This window comes from Tympanuchus pallidicinctus, unplaced genomic scaffold, assembly GCF_026119805.1.
Source record: "Tympanuchus pallidicinctus isolate F22 unplaced genomic scaffold, pur_lepc_1.0 scaffold12, whole genome shotgun sequence".
Classification (NCBI taxonomy): Eukaryota; Metazoa; Chordata; class Aves; order Galliformes; family Phasianidae; genus Tympanuchus; species Tympanuchus pallidicinctus.
The window spans coordinates 14777959-14784488 of NW_026294637.1; the positions used below are offsets into that span (position 1 = coordinate 14777959).

General features: G+C 37.9%; 1 protein-coding gene across 1 annotated transcript in view; it reads left to right on the top strand.

The window, feature by feature from the left end:
* Positions 1–6530, top strand: part of KLF13 (KLF transcription factor 13) — a 29860-nt gene that overhangs the window by 6558 nt on the left and 16772 nt on the right. The window lies entirely within an intron of this gene.

Below are 6530 nucleotides of genomic sequence, written 5' to 3' on the forward strand. Positions count from 1 at the left end.
GTTGATTCTAAGCCAGGATGCAAACAGTTTGTGTTTTTTGAAGGTAGAAAATAAGCAGTACATACGCTCTACATCTTTTAAACTTAAAATCTCTCAAAATAAGTACAGGACACAAAGTCCATAAAAGAGTAAGCGAATTTTAAGACTTACATTTTCAGAAGTAGCCAGACAGAAAAAAAGACAGAACTACTGCTGCTCCCTCCATTTATCTCACTAGTTCAGGATTGAGTAATAGGATTCAATCCACTCAGCTGCAAAAGAGTTTGGGTTTAATTGATTGTGTGGAGAATTCAGTTGGTGACAGCTGCATTTGCCACACACTTGAGTAGTATTAGCTACAAAAAAAAGCACTAAATCTTCTGACAGTTACACAGATTTTCTATGGAAGTCTTCTCCTTTCCTTGCACCCATTCCAGTCTTTACAAAGGTATTAATCATTCATCAGTTTCTGAATGGTTAATAACAGGATAGTCTGAAAGCTGTTATCTATGAGATATATATGTTTTGGGTCATTTAGAATAATAATAGGAGATGAATTTGTACTTGCCTGGTTATCACAATCCAGTGTACAATACAGTATGTACTTAGAAAAACCAAAAGCTATGTATGAGAGTATTTTGCAATGGGAGCAAACATACGATAAAGTTCATAGAACTAAAGAACACTGTGTCCCACCATTATCGTTCTACATCCACTGAACATCTACATCTTGTCAAGAATTTCTTCATCCAGTCCAAATGCTGAAGCTTGTTGCCACCATTTTTGAAATACTGTAGAGGACATGACAGAACATATGAAAAACACTTAATTCTGGCATATAGGATGTGTGATAAAAATAAACTGTTTAGGAAGACCGGAGTAATGATTAAGTCTGCTATTTAACAGCTGAAGTTGCTTGTCACCTTCAAAAAAATCTCTCTGAAATGATTGTAGAAGGCAGTGACCATTTTGCATTACTGAAGAGCAGAATAAAAAATTGAGCAAGTACTTCAGAAATTGGGACCATAAGAGAAGGTCTCTCTGCCTACCTTATTGGAGAAATAAAGCTGTTGATAACAACTGATAGAGGTTAGGTATTGGAGTAATGAGCCTTTAAAGCAAAATTGTTCATGTCATTGTCATAACTGAGATGGAGAGAGGATCGACCAAAGAAAAATCTCTTATTTCTCCCTCTTCATCACTATCTTTGAAAGCGGTGTAATCAGCATAGCTAAATATTTTCTCTCTGTAAACTTTTCCCCAACCTTTCTCTGTTTGCTTTTGCTGAGTGACGGGAAGAGGAAGATGACAATTTGTTTAAAAGACAAATGAGCACTGAGTCTGACGAGGGGATACATGGTCAGGTTATGTTGCATAGAAACACAGTCAGTAAACCAGAAAAGAAAATCTACAGAAAGAAAACCAAGCAATTTGTGACTTCCATAATTCTTTGCAAATTACATTTTGCTGAGACAAGTTCTGCTCTGGCAGCGAGTTGCCAATGCATGCATCCTGGGATCTTAAGTTAGGAGAGCAGAGGGTAATTAAGAGAAAAATCCCAAAGATCTAAGTCTTGCAGATAGTCCAGAATTGCACATGAGGAGTGTGCTTGTACTAGAAATTAATTATAGCCTTAGGGAAAAAATGTTCTGAAGTACCTGTGGATGATTTTTGTGCAGCAGCACGTGCAGTGCTTCTCTGCAGGACACTGGAAACTATTTGTATGTCATACAAGTTCTGTATAAACAAATCTTTCGTGAAACTGTAATTCATTAAGAACTAAACTCAGTCAGGTTCCAACTGAAAAGAAGGTGCCTTTAACCATTCAAAACACAAGTGTTGCATTGTATTATTGCCTGGTAGAACATGGTTATGGCACGTCCAAGAGCACAAACCTGGAACTTGTTTATGTTGGACATGTGGTTTCTAGTTCTGTTTTATAACTTAAGTATGTTCCAATTTTTTTCCCCCACCTACCAGACTTGGATCAGCTGTTCGGAAATCAGTGGTGACAGAGCCAAAAAATTTCTGCTCTTGCAGGACAGTCTTTTAATGCAGAATAGTCTTTGAAGCCTCCATTCTGCAGTATTTGCAGAGGTATCCTTTTGTTACCAAGTAGGTTTTTATTAGGTAGATCCACATGGGCAGTGAGCTCATTCTCATGCTGTGTATAGTTTAACAAAGCTATACAATGTAGGTTATTCAAGTTCAAGCACTGAAGCCAGACACACATATCCTGTATTTTTCACATCTTGCAGATTCAGCAGGTCGTACATGGCCTCCACTTAAAAGTTTTTCAAAGTTCAGAGTTCCATCTTTGTAACTACTGGTGGAAAAAGAGACCTCAGAAGCTTTTTTTGCAGCCCTAACAAAAAACATTTACTTACCAGGAACTTGGCACAAGTCAAATAGTACTGAAGTGCACATATCCTGAAACGACCTTTGGTGCAAGGGAAAGATTTTCTGTAATCAGTTACAGCATTTTTGGAGTGTTCTCAGGAATTACAGGCATAGTATTTCTGATGGACTGGCTGTTGGCACTGCAGTCAGTGGATCAATAAGCTATCTTACATTTATTGCACATTATGTGTTTTCCGGACTGGAACTCTATTCAGTTATAAGTTAAGTTTATGAAATATAGGAACCCAAAGAAATTTCATGGAAGAGTACTGTATTGCTGCTATGCATTTGGCAGCTTTTCATCAGCTTTGGTCCTGCAGCAAACAAAAGCAACTCAGCAAAATGTGAGCAGAATGAGCAGGCTGGGTATGTGGTCTTTACTATCACTGACAGTAGTTCTAAAACTGCTCAAGGACTGGAGCAGAAATGCTAAGCACTTGGTTCCAGAGGAAGACCAGCAGAGGTACAGCAGCTGAAAAAGTCATTGACTCTTCTTCAGCTACATGGCTGTATTTCCATTAGTGGGCCTTAGAGCAGAACCAGCTGAAAAGGGTTAGAGCATGGCAGCCTAGTCTGTCTTATTTCCTGCCACAATTGTCTGCAATGGTGAGCTGCTTGTTAACAACTCCAAGAAATATTTGTCTTGCAATTTGGGTTAAGTAAATGAAATTACATTGGTACAAATTTATATGCAAGACTCGGACTTTATAGATTCTTGCGAAACCTCATGGTGTCTATGGGGCTTTCCTAGATTCTTTGCTTCATAACTTAGAATTCCACTGTAACAAACATGAACAGAGATTCTACTAATCCCTGTTATGTATTATGGGGGGGCTAACAAATTTAAATTTGTGATTTCTTTTGATGCCAGCAGAACAGCAGAGTAGCATTAATATGTGATTACTTCAGCAGTTTTTGTTTGTTTTGGCGATTGATATATTTTGGAAAACCAATGTGAATTGTATGCAGCTTTTATGCACGCATGTGAAAATATTAACAGAGCACTGAAAGCCCCTCTAAGTCAATGGAAATTTCCATTTGGCATATGTATGTTCATACGAGCAGTGCCAATAGAATGTTGGCAAATACTAATCTTATTGTATAACAAACCCAGGGTGTATTTACAAAGTTGGTTTTTTGAAATTTTAAGAGCACAGCCAAAACAAAGCTGGATGTCTTGGATACCCTGGAGAATTAGTTATCTGCCACCACTCACAGATAGGTGTTTTTCTCCTTTATGCAGAGATGCACAGCATCCGCACCTTCCGTTTTCTCCTACTGCAATCATTCTTGGTAATAAATGAATTCTTCTCACTAACACGACATACAAAAGACTTGCAGAAGCAAGAATATGCTACTAGTGCTGTGCTACTAGTGGGAACACAGCTGCATATTATGGGAACGTAATGCTACTCAAGGTTCATTCCACAACTTTCTTAGCATCTCCTCTGCATATACATACATCAAATAAGATCAGTAATTACTTTTACATATTGAAGGAGACTTCCAACCATTTTCTACATTCTCCTTCCAGCTTCAGTCAATTTTCTTGTGTTGGCATCTCCTCTCAGTCTGTGGGACAATTTTATTAATGGCATCACCTCGTTGACCAAATCAGCCATGATTTAAGTGAGCATCTTTTTGAGTCTAACTTCTGAGGAACTGTTTTAATTAACAGATGACTTCAGAGAATAAGATGGTTGAGCATCCCATCAGTGTTGTCACTGCTGTGCTCAATGAAGTAAAGGTTGTAAAACAATTGGCACAAATACTTTTCTGTGAACTCTGTCCCAGACTTATAAAAATGGGAAACATACCAAAGAAATGTGTTTAGGAACATGACTGTCAGACACCTTATTAAGAACCTTATTAAGGTACTAATTATGGAGCCCTCCTTACATAATGCAGAGACAAAACTGGATTGAGAAACAGCTACTAACCTGTGCTTGCCAAAGCACAGGTGGTCAGCAGCAGCTTCTTCTAAGCAAAGTTTCAGGATGTCTCCAAAGGAGTGTTTTGTTTTGCTTTAAATGGAGTAAAGAACATTTTGTCATTTTGTTTCTTAAAGTAAGTTCAGTTTACGGAATTGACAGTTTCTGCTAAAGAGCTTGGACTGAGCAAACATGCTGTTTCTCTGCCAGTATAAGCTCTCACCTGACTCACAGTACAAGATCCAGAAGGCGAAGGGCTATTCATTTTTAGATTCCATTGCTAACATTGTATACAGGTGAAAGCCATGTAGAACTCACTGTTTTGTTTCTTTTTGTTTGTTTGTTTCTATTATTTTTTCCTGCATTTCTGTACATCAGTTTTTGAGCAGTGCTGCCTCTGCAGAAAACAGTATCACTGACCATATCAAGGCAGGATCAACTCTGTAACGATAAGCGATTGTAAACCTACATCCTTTTTCCATCCTTTAAAATGACATTATTTGATAGGTTGCTGTTAATTCCCTGAAGCTTTAGGGATCAATAAAATAAAATTAAAAAGTCACAGCTCTTTCACTGTGCTTGACAGGATAAAATAACATAGATTTGAGTACTCTCCATTTTCTCAGTCTAACATGGAACTTCGCAGTAGCATTCTTTCATCCTTCTTTCATCCTCATCTTGACTGGTGTCCTTACAGACTGTTTATGAGAAGATAATTCAATCTTTGTATGCTATAGAGCCCTTATTTTTGAATGTACAAAATCACTGAGCTTAAAAATTCTTTCCTCTCATTAAAAAGCTAGTAGGTAACAAAATCCTGGGTGAATCCAGGTTACACTGTGTATTTCTGTAGTAGATATAAATGTTGTAAGCTGAATACGGTCACTGCTGCATGTAGTAGATCCCGTAGGTCAATCAGGGAGGCAGACATTTGGTATAAGCTACATTTTTCTGTATGTTTTATGTATATATGTATTATATATACACACACATACACACAGACATCTGCTTTCATAGATGTTGAGTTGAATTTATCACAGAAAGATGAATATGTCACAACAACTGATGTAATACACTCAGATTTTCTTCTTTGCATGCTTTGGAAGAATTGAGCTATACTCTCATTTGCAAATGATAGCTTTGCAAGTTATCATTTAACTGTTTTCTCTGCTAAGTAGTTGTAGAGTTTTGTGGTATTCCCTTTCTGAAGAAACTAACATGAGTGCAGTTGTTGCCATTTCAAGTACAAACACAGTAAGAACAAGAATAATGCAGCACAACTGTTTCTCACTTTGAAATCAGACTTTTTTTTCTTAAGTATACAGTCCCTATATTTATACTATAAACTGTAAGTATATAGTTCCTAAGTCAAGCTTGTGCATGGCTCTTCTGACTATAAAACACAGATGCAGCTCCTTACTGCCATACAGAACTCTACTGACCCAGCAGTGGTCAGTAAATAATCAACTCTAATTCTTCCAGCTTCTGCATTACTTTCTGTGTGGACTCCTTGTGTCCAATTCCTTCTCCCAAATGGCAAGAGAACAAGCTTGAACTGCCTCGCCCAGAATGCTGACTTTATTCTCTTATAGCATTTACAGCCTTGAGTAGTAGAACAGAAGGGTTATAGTGAAAAGGTGATGTACAAATGTTCCTCTATAAGCATGCAGACAGCACTGTGTATTTAACTGTACAGTGCTGATGTTCTCTATTCCCTGCACCAAATAGTAAACATCCGTTTGTGACTACTGAAGTATCATCTTTCCAGAGCCCAACATTTTCTTACTTGCCTATTATTCACAAAGAGTAACATTCTTAAAAGTGAGTTGTAAAAAGTTTTCTTGTCAAAACAAAGTAGAAACAAGTATCAAAGAATTGACTGGAATTCATGATCAAAACACCGTGTGCTCCACATCCTTTGTAGGAATAACAGGCCGTCCCGCTTGGCACTGTCAAGCTGCAGCAGCAATAGTCAGAGCATCTCAGTTTCCCAAAGCTAACTCAGGGTACAGCATAGCTCATGAAATTGCAATTCTTGCTTTCTTTGATTTTATTTAGTCAGCCTGGTGTAACAGAATCTTCTGATGACTCGAGTTTATGAACCTTGCAACTCTGCACATGGCATTCCTGAATTTCAGCTCAAGGCTCCTCACAGCTGCCTGTGTTGTGCTGAGCAGGGGGTAAAAAATATGGACAGGGAGTCAAGGAGTCAAGTTCAAA